Source organism: Anomaloglossus baeobatrachus, chromosome 4, assembly GCF_048569485.1.
Source record: "Anomaloglossus baeobatrachus isolate aAnoBae1 chromosome 4, aAnoBae1.hap1, whole genome shotgun sequence".
Lineage (NCBI taxonomy): Eukaryota > Metazoa > Chordata > Amphibia > Anura > Aromobatidae > Anomaloglossus > Anomaloglossus baeobatrachus.
The window spans coordinates 646,686,460-646,701,459 of record NC_134356.1 but is presented as its reverse complement, the minus strand read 5'-3'; positions in this window follow the sequence as shown (position 1 = coordinate 646,701,459).

The window sequence follows — 15,000 nt, the reverse complement described above, 5'->3', positions numbered from 1 at the left end:
GACTTATTACAGAAAAAGTGGCAATCCCATAGCAGGAATCGAACCAGTAAACTAAGAATTAGAGCTGAGCGCGGTTCGTGGTTCGTGGTTCTCCAGTTCACGGCTCGAGTGATTTTGGGGCATGTTCTAGATCGAACTAGAACTCGAGCTTTTTGCAAAAGCTCGATAGTTCTAGAAACGTTCGAGAACGGTTCTAGCAGCCAAAAAACAGCTAAATCCTAGCTTGGTTTCTGCTGTAATAGTGTAAGTCACTCTGTGAATCAAACTATTATCACATTTCAGTGTATAGTGTGCGTGAACAGCGCCTTCAGATCACTGCTGTTTCTATAATGGCGATCGCCATTTTTTTTTTTTTTTTTTTCTTGTCTTCCTTTCCTAAGCGCGCGCGTCTTGTGGGGCGGGCCAGCATGTCAGCCAATCACAGACACACACACACCTAAGTGGACTTTGAGCCAGAGAAGCAACGGCATGTGTGATAGGATCTGCATGTCACATGTCCCTGCATTATAAAACCGGACATTTTCTTCACGAACGCCATTATCTGCCTTCTGCGTCTTTGGTGTCAGACATCAGTGTCGCAGCTCCGTCCTCCTGAGTCCTATAGCCGATACAGCTGTATGCGCTGCATACACAGCGTTAGACAGCTTAGGGAGAGCACATTCTAGCAGTCCTTTTAAGGGCTCAAAGCGGCAGGGTCAGAGAGCCATAAGTGACAGGTCCTGCAAACAGCAACAGCGTCTGTGTAGCCCAGGTCAGGGATTTCCTCCCTGCATTTCACCATTAGGAGAGAATAGAAAGGCAGGCTTCCATTCCTCTACCCAGAGCACCACAATCCTGCCACTGTACCCTCTTGTCCTCTGCACACTCCAACTCATTCTAAGTAAGCCATTATACTAGCAAACATTCAGTGTACCTAGTGGCATCCTATACGTGGCTATTGGACTTTGCTATATTCCCACTAGTGCAAAGACATTTGCAGAGCACGTCTGCCTGCATTGCACACTACAACTTTTTTAAACTAAGCAATTTTACTAGCAAACACTCAGTGTACCTAGTGGCATCCTATACGTGGCTATTGGACTTTGCTATAGTCCCACTAGTGCCAAGACATTTGCAGAGCGCATCTGCCTGCGTTGCACACTCCAACGAATTATAACTAAGCCATTATACTAGCACACACTCAGTGTACCTAGTGGCATCCTATACGTGGCTATTGGACTTTGCTATAGTCCCACTAGTGCAAAGACATTAGCAGAGCACATCTGCCTGCATTGCACACTCCAAGTTTTTTAAACTAAGCAATTTTACTAGCAAACACTCAGTGTACCTAGTGGCATCCTATACGTGGCTATTGGACTTTGCTATAGTCCCACTAGTGCAAAGACATTTGCAGAGCACGTCTGCCTGCATTGCACACTACAACTTTTTTAAACTAAGCAATTTTACTAGCAAACACTCAGTGTACCTAGTGGCATCCTATACGTGGCTATTGGACTTTGCTATAGTCCCACTAGTGCCAAGACATTTGCAGAGCGCATCTGCCTGCGTTGCACACTCCAACTAATTATAACTAAGCCATTATACTTGCACACACTAAGTGTTTTTTAGTGGCATCCTATACGTGGCTATTGGACTTTGCTATAGTCCTACTAGTGCCAAGACATTTGCAGAGCGCATCTGCCTGCGTTGCACACTCCAACTAATTATAACTAAGCCATTATACTAGCACACACTCAGTGAACCTAGTGGCATCCTATACGTGGCTATTGGACTTTGCTATAGTCCCACTAGTGCCAAGACATTTGCAGCACGTCTGCCTGCGTTGCACACTCCAACTAATTATAACTAAGCCATTATACTAGCACACACTCAGTGTACCTAGTGGCATCCTATACGTGGCTATTGGACTTTGCTATAGTCCCACTAGTGCCAAGACATTTGCAGCACGTCTGCCTGCGTTGCACACTCCAACTAATTATAACTAAGCCATTATACTAGCACACACTCAGTGTACCTAGTGGCATCCTATACGTGGCTATTGGACTTTGCTATTGTCCCACTAGTGCCAAGACATTTGCAGCACGTCTGCCTGCGTTGCACACTCCAACTAATTATAACTAAGTCATTATACTAGCACACACTCAGTGTACCTAGTGGCATCCTATACGTGGCTATTGGACTTTGCTATAGTCCCACTAGTGCCAAGACATTTGCAGCACGTCTGCCTGCGTTGCACACTCCAACTAATTATAACTAAGCCATTATACTAGCACACACTCAGTGTACCTAGTGGCATCCTATACGTGGCTATTGGACTTTGCTATAGTCCCACTAGTGCCAAGACATTTGCAGCACGTCTGCCTGCGTTGCACACTCCAACTAATTATAACTAAGCCATTATACTAGCACACACTCAGTGTACCTAGTGGCATCCTATACGTGGCTATTGGACTTTGCTATAGTCCCACTAGTGCCAAGACATTTGCAGCACGTCTGCCTGCGTTGCACACTCCAACTAATTATAACTAAGCCATTATACTAGCACACACTCAGTGTACCTAGTGGCATCCTATACGTGGCTATTGGACTTTGCTATAGTCCTACTAGTGCCAAGACATTTGCAGAGCGCATCTGCCTGCGTTGCACACTCCAACTAATTATAACTAAGCCATTATACTAGCACACACTCAGTGAACCTAGTGGCATCCTATACGTGGCTATTGGACTTTGCTATAGTCCCACTAGTGCCAAGACATTTGCAGCACGTCTGCCTGCGTTGCACACTCCAACTAATTATAACTAAGCCATTATACTAGCACACACTCAGTGTACCTAGTGGCATCCTATACGTGGCTATTGGACTTTGCTATAGTCCCACTAGTGTCAAGACATTTGCAGCACGTCTGCCTGCGTTGCACACTCCAACTAATAACTAAGCCATTATACTAGCACACACTCAGTGTACCTAGTGGCATCCTATACGTGGCTATTGGACTTTGCTATAGTCCCACTAGTGCCAAGACATTTGCAGCACGTCTGCCTGCGTTGCACACTCCAACTAATTATAACTAAGCCATTATACTAGCACACACTCAGTGTACCTAGTGGCATCCTATACGTGGCTATTGGACTTTGCTATAGTCCCACTAGTGCCAAGACATTTGCAGCACGTCTGCCTGCGTTGCACACTCCAACTAATTATAACTAAGCCATTATACTAGCACACACTCAGTGTACCTAGTGGCATCCTATACGTGGCTATTGGACTTTGCTATAGTCCCACTAGTGCCAAGACATTTGCAGCACGTCTGCCTGCGTTGCACACTCCAACTAATTATAACTAAGCCATTATACTAGCACACACTCAGTGTACCTAGTGGCATCCTATACGTGGCTATTGGACTTTGCTATAGTCCCACTAGTGCCAAGACATTTGCAGCACGTCTGCCTGCGTTGCACACTCCAACTAATTATAACTAAGCCATTATACTAGCACACACTCAGTGTACCTAGTGGCATCCTATACATGGCTATTGGACTTTGCTATAGTCCCACTAGTGCCAAGACATTTGCAGCACGTCTGCCTGCGTTGCACACTCCAACTAATTATAACTAAGCCATTATACTAGCACACACTCAGTGTACCTAGTGGCATCCTATACGTGGCTATTGGACTTTGCTATAGTCCCACTAGTGCCAAGACATTTGCAGCACGTCTGCCTGCGTTGCACACTCCAACTAATTATAACTAAGCCATTATACTAGCACACACTCAGTGTACCTAGTGGCATCCTATACGTGGCTATTGGACTTTGCTATAGTCCCACTAGTGCCAAGACATTTGCAGCACGTCTGCCTGCGTTGCACACTCCAACTAATTATAACTAAGCCATTATACTAGCACACACTCAGTGTACCTAGTGGCATCCTATACGTGGCTATTGGACTTTGCTATAGTCCCACTAGTGCCAAGACATTTGCAGCACGTCTGCCTGCGTTGCACACTCCAACTAATTATAACTAAGCCATTATACTAGCACACACTCAGTGTACCTAGTGGCATCCTATACGTGGCTATTGGACTTTGCTATAGTCCCACTAGTGCCAAGACATTTGCAGCACGTCTGCCTGCGTTGCACACTCCAACTAATTATAACTAAGCCATTATACTAGCACACACTCAGTGTACCTAGTGGCATCCTATACGTGGCTATTGGACTTTGCTATAGTCCCACTAGTGCCAAGACATTTGCAGCACGTCTGCCTGCGTTGCACACTCCAACTAATTATAACTAAGCCATTATACTAGCACACACTCAGTGTACCTAGTGGCATCCTATACGTGGCTATTGGACTTTGCTATAGTCCCACTAGTGCCAAGACATTTGCAGCACGTCTGCCTGCGTTGCACACTCCAACTAATTATAACTAAGCCATTATACTAGCACACACTCAGTGTACCTAGTGGCATCCTATACGTGGCTATTGGACTTTGCTATAGTCCTACTAGTGCCAAGACATTTGCAGAGCGCATCTGCCTGCGTTGCACACTCCAACTAATTATAACTAAGCCATTATACTAGCACACACTCAGTGTACGTAGTGGCATCCTATACGTGGCTATTGGACTTTGCTATAGTCCCACTAGTGCCAAGACATTTGCAGCACGTCTGCCTGCGTTGCACACTCCAACTAATTATAACTAAGCCATTATACTAGCACACACTCAGTGTACCTAGTGGCATCCTATACGTGGCTATTGGACTTTGCTATAGTCCCACTAGTGCCAAGACATTTGCAGCACGTCTGCCTGCGTTGCACACTCCAACTAATTATAACTAAGCCATTATACTAGCACACACTCAGTGTACCTAGTGGCATCCTATACGTGGCCATTGGACTTTGCTATAGTCCCACTTGTGCCAAGACATTTGCAGAGCGCATCTGCCTGCGTTGCACACTCCAACTAATTATAACTAAGCCATTATACTTGCACACACTAAGTGTTTTTTAGTGGCATCCTATACGTGGCTATTGGACTTTGCTATAGTCCTACTAGTGCCAAGACATTTGCAGAGCGCATCTGCCTGCGTTGCACACTCCAACTAATTATAACTAAGCCATTATACTAGCACACACTCAGTGAACCTAGTGGCATCCTATACGTGGCTATTGGACTTTGCTATAGTCCCACTAGTGCCAAGACATTTGCAGCACGTCTGCCTGCGTTGCACACTCCAACTAATTATAACTAAGCCATTATACTAGCACACACTCAGTGTACCTAGTGGCATCCTATACGTGGCTATTGGACTTTGCTATAGTCCCACTAGTGCCAAGACATTTGCAGCACGTCTGCCTGCGTTGCACACTCCAACTAATTATAACTAAGCCATTATACTAGCACACACTCAGTGTACCTAGTGGCATCCTATACGTGGCTATTGGACTTTGCTATAGTCCCACTAGTGCCAAGACATTTGCAGCACGTCTGCCTGCGTTGCACACTCCAACTAATTATAACTAAGTTACATTGTCAGGGATATTTATTCTTTATTATTCTGCTGTTAATAAAGCTAGACCACCACTGCAATCTTCACCACCTCTCAATTTTTACTACGACATTTTCAGTCCACAATCTTGTCGCAATCAACATGAGTGGCAAAATGACAGATGCTGGTGGAAAGGGGAAGAGGCGTGGTGGAAAAGGAAAAAAAGGTTTTGTCAGTGGGGAAGGTGCCAAAGCTCCATTATCATCTGCTGAAGATAGACCATCTACTAGCAAAAGTAAGATGTCTACTACTTATTGTGGACAATCCGATGTGCTCCCTTTTTTACGGACACGAACAAGAGGAACAAAGGTAGATGATGGGCAAAAAAGGAAAATGCTTGAATGGATCTCAAGTGGTCCAACAAGTGCCCTCTCAGCCACTTCAAGTACCGCATCCAAAAAACACCATTCCTCTGAGTTGTCATCCCAATCACACTTGATTTCTCCCAGCTCTGAAGTCTCCATCAGCCCTGCACAGTATGGTGGAACTGAGATGGCTGAGTCTGCAGAGCTGTTCAGTCACACTATAGCCTGGGAATCAGAGGTCTGCTCCCAAGCTACAGTGAGTACAGAACAGGAAATGGTCTGCAGTGATGCCCAGAACCTTTGTGACTCAGATTCAGGCCGTGAGGACCAAGTTTCTGAGCATAATGTTGACCCTTTGTCACAAACTGTAACACCTGTGGTTATAGACAATGAGGAACATACTGATGAAGATGAGACGCAGATACCCGATTGGGATGACAACTTAAATATTCGGTCAGGGCAAGAAGAGGCTCGGTCTGAGGGGGAGGGGAGTGCGAACACAATAATTGATGATGACGTTCTAGATCCCACCTACTGTCAACCCCCAGTCAGGCACTCGAGGAGGTCAACAGAGGCGGTGGAGGAGGATGCAACCGACGACGAAGTTACCTTGCGCCTTCCTGGACAGAGTCGGAGCACTGGTAGCACGTCTACAACTGCATCCTCAGCCACCACTCTGCCTATGAGCATTATTCGGGGTGGATCAACAGGTCGCATGGCCTCTAAGCCTTGCCTAGCCTGGGCCTTTTTTCACATCGAAAAAGATCGCCCAACTCATGTGATATGTAACATTTGTCATGATTCTGTTAGTAGAGGTCAAAACCTCAGCAGTTTGACAACTTCTTCCATGAATCGTCACATGAATAAATATCATAAGTCCCGGTGGGAAGCTCACCGTGCTGCAATGCCGGCTAGCGGAGTGAACCATCCACCGCCCGCCCCTTCCAGTGCATCCGCGCGCTCTTCATCTTCTAGGACTGTGGGGACAGCTGTCACACCTGTTTTTCCACGCAAAACATCCACCACTGTAACCGCAACAGGCAGTTTGCTTGTAAGGTCGTCAGTTGGTTTGGAAGGGGAAACAAGTGAGTGTGTACAGCTCTCTCAGACATCGATAGCACCAACGTTGGATGAAGGCAACATCATGTCTCCGCCTGCACTTTCCTCACAAACCTGCATTTTTCCAGGGACACCCTACTCAACACTGTCTACACACAGCAGCCAGATCTCTGTCCCTCAGATGTGGTCAAATAAAAGGCCACTTCCTCCGACCCATGACAAAGCTAAGAGGTTGACTCTATCCCTCTGTAAGCTGTTGGCTACCGAAATGCTGCCTTTCCGCCTAGTGGACACACAGGATTTTAGAGACCTTATGTCTGTCGCTGTGCCCCAGTACCAGATGCCTAGTCGCCACTACTTCTCTAAGAAAGGTGTGCCCGCGCTACACCAGCATGTCGCACACAACATCACCGCTTCCTTGAGAAACTCTGTGTGTGAACGGGTGCATTTCACCACCGATACTTGGACCAGTAAGCATGGACAGGGACGTTACATGTCGCTGACTGGGCACTGGGTAACTATGGTGATAGATGGTGAAGGGTCTGCTGCACAAGTCTTGCCGTCCCCACGACTTGTGTGTCAATCCTCTGTCTGTCCAAGTTCCGCCACAGCTTCTGCATCCTCCACCTCATCTGGGTCCTCCACCTCCGCCCCAAGCCTGCCTGGTCAGGCCACCAGCGTTCTCACTGCGCAGAAGGAATCACGCACGCCTCATTACTATGCTGGCAGCCGAGCGCAACGGCATCAGGCGGTCTTTAGCTTGACATGTCTTGGTAATAAGAGTCACACAGCTGAGGAGTTGTGGTCAGCTCTGCGGTCCGAGTTTAATAAATGGTTGTCTCCACTCAACCTGCAGCCTGGTAAGGCCGTGTGCGACAATGCTGCAAACCTGGGTGCGGCCCTTCGCCTGGGCAAGGTGACACACGTACCTTGTATGGCTCACGTGTTGAACCTTGTCGTGCAGCAATTTTTAACACACTATCCCGGCCTAGATGGCCTTCTGAACAGGGCACGAAAACTGTCTGCTCACTTCCGGCGTTCAAGCGCCGCAGCTGAGCGACTTGCATCGCTACAGAAGTCTTTCGGCCTGCCGGTTCATCGCCTGAAATGCGATGTGGCGACACGCTGGAATTCAACTCTCCACATGTTACAGCGACTGTGGCAGCACCGCAGAGCCCTGGTGCAATACGTCATGACGTATAGCCTGGGCCAACGAGATGCAGAGGTGGGGCAGATCACCCTGATGGAGTGGTCTCAGATCAAGGACCTATGCACCCTTCTGCACAGTTTCGACATGGCGACGAATATGTTTAGCTCTGACAATGCCATTATCAGCATGACGATTCCAGTCATTTACATGCTGGAGCACACGCTAAACACTATTCGGAGTCAGGGGGTGGGACAACATGAAGGGGAGGAACTACAGGAGGATTCATATGTGCAAGGGACAACAACATCACCAAGGTCCAGACGTTCATCATCACCAACGCAGCAGGCATGGGACCATGGGGAACAGGGATCGACAAGGGCGCATAGTAGCAGGCGAAATGTTGAGCAAGGTGCAGGAGAACATGAAGAAATGGAGGACGAACTGTCCATGGACATGGAAGACTCAGCGGATGAGGGAGACCTTGGTCAAATTTCAGTTGAAAGAGGTTGGGGGGAGATGTCAGAGGAAGAAAGAACGGGTAGCACCTCTATGCCACAAACACAGCGTGGACTTGGTCCGCATGGCTGCGCAAGACACATGAGTGCCTTTTTGTTGCACTACCTCCAACATGACAGTCGTATTGTCAAAATTAGAAGTGATGATGACTACTGGATTGCCACACTATTAGATCCCCGGTACAAGTCCAAATTTTGTGACATAATTCCAGCCATAGAAAGGGACGCACGTATGCAGGAGTATCAGCAGAAGCTGTTACTCGATCTTAGCTCGGCTTTTCCACCAAACAACCGTGCAGGTGCAGGGAGGGAATCTCCCAGTTGTAACTTGACAAACATGGGACGGTCTCGTCATCTTCACCAGTCTACCCGTACCAGTAGGACCGTATCTGGTGCCGGTAACAGCAATTTTATGGAATCTTTTCATAATTTTTTTAGACCCTCTTTTGCAAGGCCACCAGAGACAACAAGTCTGACACATACTCAACGGCTGGAGAGGATGATACAGGAGTATCTCCAAATGAACATCGATGCCATGACTGTGCAACTGGAGCCTTGCTCCTTTTGGGCTTCAAACATAGAAAAATGGCCAGAGCTCTCCAGTTACGCCTTGGAGATTTTGTCGTGTCCAGCTGCCAGCGTTGTCTCTGAACGTGTATTCAGTGCTGCTGGGTGTGTGCTGACAGGTAAGCGCACGCGTCTGTCCAGTGACAATGTGGACAGACTGACGTTCATCAAAATGAACAAGTCATGGATCCAGAAGGAATTTACTACCCCTGTGTCATCCTGGGGAGAGTAAATGCTTGTGGATTTGGAATGTGCTTGATGCAAATCAAAACATCCTGTTTGCAACTAGGGCCCAAGTGCTGCCACTGATGGGGTGGGTGTCTGTGTGGCCCAATTTTTGGAAAAAAGGGAGACTCCGCTTGGAGTAACCCTTGCTTACATTGTTTTTAAAAGAAGCCAAGATGAACAAGTCATGGGTCAGCAAAGACTTTGCTACCTACCCCGGTGTCATCCTGGGGACGGTTAATTATGGGGTATTTTTGAATGTGATTGATGCAAATGTAGCTGTGAAGTGTACAACTAGGGCCCAAGTGCTGCCACTGATGGGGTGGGTGTCTGTGTGGCCCAATTTTTGGAAAAAAAGGGAGACTCCGCTTGGAGTAACCCTTGCTTGATGTGTTTTTAAAAGAAGCCAAGATGAACAGAGCTGGGATCAGCAAAGACTTTGCTACCTACCCCGGTGTCATCCTGGGGACGGATAAGAATGGCGTATTTTTGAATGTGCTTGATGCAAATCAAAACATCCTGTTTGCAACTAGGGCCCAAGTGCTGCCACTGATGGGGTGGGTGTCTGTGTGGCCCAATTTTTGGAAAAAAAGGGAGACTCCGCTTGGAGTAACCCTTGCTTGATGTGTTTTTAAAAGAAGCCAAGATGAACAGAGCTGGGATCAGCAAAGACTTTGCTACCTACCCCGGTGTCATCCTGGGGACGGATAAGAATGGCGTATTTTTGAATGTGCTTGATGCAAATCAAAACATCCTGTTTGCAACTAGGGCCCAAGTGCTGCCACTGATGGGGTGGGTGTCTGTGTGGCCCAATTTTTGGAAAAAAAGGGAGACTCCGCTTGGAGTAACCCTTGCTTGATGTGTTTTTAAAAGAAGCCAAGATGAACAGAGCTGGGATCAGCAAAGACTTTGCTACCTACCCCGGTGTCATCCTGGGGACGGATAAGAATGGCGTATTTTTGAATGTGCTTGATGCAAATCAAAACATCCTGTTTGCAACTAGGGCCCAAGTGCTGCCACTGATGGGGTGGGTGTCTGTGTGGCCCAATTTTTGGAAAAAAAGGGAGACTCCGCTTGGAGTAACCCTTGCTTGATGTGTTTTTAAAAGAAGCCAAGATGAACAGAGCTGGGATCAGGAAAGACTTTGCTACCTACCCCGGTGTCATCCTGGGGACGGATAAGAATGGCGTATTTTTGAATGTGCTTGATGCAAATCAAAATATCCTGTTTGCAACTAGGGCCCAAGTGCTGCCACTGATGGGGTGGGTGTCTGTGTGGCCCAATTTTTGGAAAAAAAGGGAGACTCCGCTTGGAGTAACCCTTGCTTGATGTGTTTTTAAAAGAAGCCAAGATGAACAGAGCTGGGATCAGCAAAGACTTTGCTACCTACCCCGGTGTCATCCTGGGGACGGATAAGAATGGCGTATTTTTGAATGTGCTTGATGCAAATCAAAACATCCTGTTTGCAACTAGGGCCCAAGTGCTGCCACTGATGGGGTGGGTGTCTGTGTGGCCCAATTTTTGGAAAAAAGGGATACTCCGCTTGGAGTAACCCTTGCTTACATTGTTTTTAAAAGAAGCCAAGATGAACAAGTCATGGGTCAGCAAAGACTTTGCTACCTACCCCGGTGTCATCCTGGGGACGGTTAAATATGGGGTATTTTTGAATGTGCTTGATGCAAATGTAGCTGTGAAGTGTACAACTAGGGCCCAAGTGCTGCCACTGATGGGGTGGGTGTCTGTGTGGCCCAATTTTTGGAAAAAAAGGGAGACTCCGCTTGGAGTAACCCTTGCTTGATGTGTTTTTAAAAGAAGCCAAGATGAACAGAGCTGGGATCAGCAAAGACTTTGCTACCTACCCCGGTGTCATCCTGGGGACGGATAAGAATGGCGTATTTTTGAATGTGCTTGATGCAAATCAAAACATCCTGTTTGCAACTAGGGCCCAAGTGCTGCCACTGATGGGGTGGGTGTCTGTGTGGCCCAATTTTTGGAAAAAAAGGGAGACTCCGCTTGGAGTAACCCTTGCTTGATGTGTTTTTAAAAGAAGCCAAGATGAACAGAGCTGGGATCAGCAAAGACTTTGCTACCTACCCCGGTGTCATCCTGGGGACGGATAAGAATGGCGTATTTTTGAATGTGCTTGATGCAAATCAAAACATCCTGTTTGCAACTAGGGCCCAAGTGCTGCCACTGATGGGGTGGGTGTCTGTGTGGCCCAATATTTGGAAAAAAAGGGAGACTCCGCTTGGAGTAACCCTTGCTTGATGTGTTTTTAAAAGAAGCCAAGATGAACAGAGCTGGGATCAGCAAAGACTTTGCTACCTACCCCGGTGTCATCCTGGGGACGGATAAGAATGGCGTATTTTTGAATGTGCTTGATGCAAATCAAAACATCCTGTTTGCAACTAGGGCACAAGTGCTGCCACTGATGGGGTGGGTGTCTGTGTGGCCCAATTTTTGGAAAAAAAGGGAGACTCCGCTTGGAGTAACCCTTGCTTGATGTGTTTTTAAAAGAAGCCAAGATGAACAGAGCTGGGATCAGCAAAGACTTTGCTACCTACCCCGGTGTCATCCTGGGGACGGATAAGAATGGCGTATTTTTGAATGTGCTTGATGCAAATCAAAACATCCTGTTTGCAACTAGGGCCCAAGTGCTGCCACTGATGGGGTGGGTGTCTGTGTGGCCCAATTTTTGGAAAAAAAGGGAGACTCCGCTTGGAGTAACCCTTGCTTGATGTGTTTTTAAAAGAAGCCAAGATGAACAGAGCTGGGATCAGGAAAGACTTTGCTACCTACCCCGGTGTCATCCTGGGGACGGATAAGAATGGCATATTTTTGAATGTGCTTGATGCAAATCAAAACATCCTGTTTGCAACTAGGGCCCAAGTGCTGCCACTGATGGGGTGGGTGTCTGTGTGGCCCAATTTTTGGAAAAAAAGGGAGACTCCGCTTGGAGTAACCCTTGCTTGATGTGTTTTTAAAAGAAGCCAAGATGAACAGAGCTGGGATCAGCAAAGACTTTGCTACCTACCCCGGTGTCATCCTGGGGACGGATAAGAATGGCGTATTTTTGAATGTGCTTGATGCAAATCAAAACATCCTGTTTGCAACTAGGGCCCAAGTGCTGCCACTGATGGGGTGGGTGTCTGTGTGGCCCAATTTTTGGAAAAAAAGGGAGACTCCGCTTGGAGTAACCCTTGCTTACATTGTTTTTAAAAGAAGCCAAGATGAACAAGTCATGGGTCAGCAAAGACTTTGCTACCTACCCCGGTGTCATCCTGGGGATGGATGAGAATGGCGTATTTTTGAATGTGCTTGATGCAAATGTAGCTGTGAAGTGTACAACTGGGGCACAACTGCTGCCACTGAAGGGGTGGGTGTGTGTGTGGCCCAATTTTTGGAAAAAATGGAGACTCCGCTTGGAGTAACCCTTGCTTGATGTGTTTTTAAAAGAAGCCAAGATGAACAGAGCTGGGATCAGGAAAGACTTTGCTACCTACCCCGGTGTCATCCTGGGGACGGATAAGAATGGCGTATTTTTGAATGTGCTTGATGCAAATCAAAACATCCTGTTTGCAACTAGGGCCCAAGTGCTGCCACTGATGGGGTGGGTGTCTGTGTGGCCCAATTTTTGGAAAAAAAGGGAGACTCCGCTTGGAGTAACCCTTGCTTGATGTGTTTTTAAAAGAAGCCAAGATGAACAGAGCTGGGATCAGCAAAGACTTTGCTACCTACCCCGGTGTCATCCTGGGGACGGATAAGAATGGCGTATTTTTGAATGTGCTTGATGCAAATCAAAACATCCTGTTTGCAACTAGGGCCCAAGTTCTGCCATTGATGGGGTGGGTGTCTGTGTGGCCCAATTTTTGGAAAAAAAGGGAGACTCCGCTTGGAGTAACCCTTGCTTGATGTGTTTTTAAAAGAAGCCAAGATGAACAGAGCTGGGATCAGCAAAGACTTTGCTACCTACCCCGGTGTCATCCTGGGGACGGATAAGAATGGCGTATTTTTGAATGTGCTTGATGCAAATCAAAACATCCTGTTTGCAACTAGGGCCCAAGTGCTGCCACTGATGGGGTGGGTGTCTGTGTGGCCCAATTTTTGGAAAAAAAGGGAGACTCCGCTTGGAGTAACCCTTGCTTGATGTGTTTTTAAAAGAAGCCAAGATGAACAGAGCTGGGATCAGCAAAGACTTTGCTACCTACCCCGGTGTCATCCTGGGGACGGATAAGAATGGCGTATTTTTGAATGTGCTTGATGCAAATCAAAACATCCTGTTTGCAACTAGGGCCCAAGTGCTGCCACTGATGGGGTGGGTGTCTGTGTGGCCCAATTTTTGGAAAAAAAGGGAGACTCCGCTTGGAGTAACCCTTGCTTGATGTGTTTTTAAAAGAAGCCAAGATGAACAGAGCTGGGATCAGGAAAGACTTTGCTACCTACCCCGGTGTCATCCTGGGGACGGATAAGAATGGCGTATTTTTGAATGTGCTTGATGCAAATCAAAACATCCTGTTTGCAACTAGGGCCCAAGTGCTGCCACTGATGGGGTGGGTGTCTGTGTGGCCCAATTTTTGGAAAAAAAGGGAGACTCCGCTTGGAGTAACCCTTGCTTGATGTGTTTTTAAAAGAAGCCAAGATGAACAGAGCTGGGATCAGCAAAGACTTTGCTACCTACCCCGGTGTCATCCTGGGGACGGATAAGAATGGCGTATTTTTGAATGTGCTTGATGCAAATCAAAACATCCTGTTTGCAACTAGGGCCCAAGTGCTGCCACTGATGGGGTGGGTGTCTGTGTGGCCCAATTTTTGGAAAAAAAGGGAGACTCCGCTTGGAGTAACCCTTGCTTACATTGTTTTTAAAAGAAGCCAAGATGAACAAGTCATGGGTCAGCAAAGACTTTGCTACCTACCCCGGTGTCATCCTGGGGATGGATAAGAATGGCGTATTTTTGAATGTGCTTGATGCAAATGTAGCTGTGAAGTGTACAACTGGGGCACAACTGCTGCCACTGAAGGGGTGGGTGTGTGTGTGGCCCAATTTTTGGAAAAAATGGAGACTCCGCTTGGAGTAACCCTTGCTTGATGTGTTTTTAAAAGAAGCCAAGATGAACAGAGCTGGGATCAGGAAAGACTTTGCTACCTACCCCGGTGTCATCCTGGGGACGGATAAGAATGGCGTATTTTTGAATGTGCTTGATGCAAATCAAAACATCCTGTTTGCAACTAGGGCCCAAGTGCTGCCACTGATGGGGTGGGTGTCTGTGTGGCCCAATTTTTGGAAAAAAAGGGAGACTCCGCTTGGAGTAACCCTTGCTTGATGTGTTTTTAAAAGAAGCCAAGATGAACAGAGCTGGGATCAGCAAAGACTTTGCTACCTACCCCGGTGTCATCCTGGGGACGGATAAGAATGGCGTATTTTTGAATGTGCTTGATGCAAATCAAAACATCCTGTTTGCAACTAGGGCCCAAGTGCTGCCACTGATGGGGTGGGTGTCTGTGTGGCCCAATTTTTGGAAAAAAGGGAGACTCCGCTTGGAGTAACCCTTGCTTGATGTGTTTTTAAAAGAAGCCAAGATGAACAGAGCTGGGATCAGGAAAGACTTTGCTACCTACCCCGGTGTCAT